This window comes from Enhydra lutris, unplaced genomic scaffold (genome assembly GCF_002288905.1).
Source record: "Enhydra lutris kenyoni isolate GAN:26980312 unplaced genomic scaffold, ASM228890v2 scaffoldscaffold162, whole genome shotgun sequence".
NCBI lineage: Eukaryota > Metazoa > Chordata > Mammalia > Carnivora > Mustelidae > Enhydra > Enhydra lutris.
Window position 1 is genome coordinate 92,611 of NW_019154246.1, and position 586 is coordinate 93,196.

Consider the following 586-nt stretch of genomic DNA (forward strand, 5'->3'; position numbering starts at 1 on the left):
TATATATATATATATATATATATATATATATATGCATATATATACGCACACATATACAGAATGAAAGGGGGGAAAAAGGGGGAAAATTATATGTAATTTTCCCCCTTTCATTCTGAATGTGTGTATGTGTATATATATATATATACATATATATATATATACACCATATATATACCATGGTGTGTGTGTGTGTATATATATACACACACACACACCAAGAAAATGAAAGAAAAGGAAAAAAAATTTGTATCAATATTTATTTATTTATTTTTAAATGTTTTATTTATTTATTTGACAGAGAGAGATCATAAGTAGGCAGAGAGGCAGGCAGAGAGAGAGGAAGGGAAGCAGGCTCCCTGCCGAGCAGAGAGCCCGATGCGGGACTCAATCCCAGGACCCTGAGATCATGACCTGAGCTGAAGGCAGCGGCTTAACCCACTGAGCCACCCAGGCACCCTGTATCAATATTTATATCAGAAAAAATATACTTTAAAAACTACTATATATTTAATTAATTAAATATATAATATTTTATATTATATATTATATATTATATATTATATATTATATATTATATATTATATAT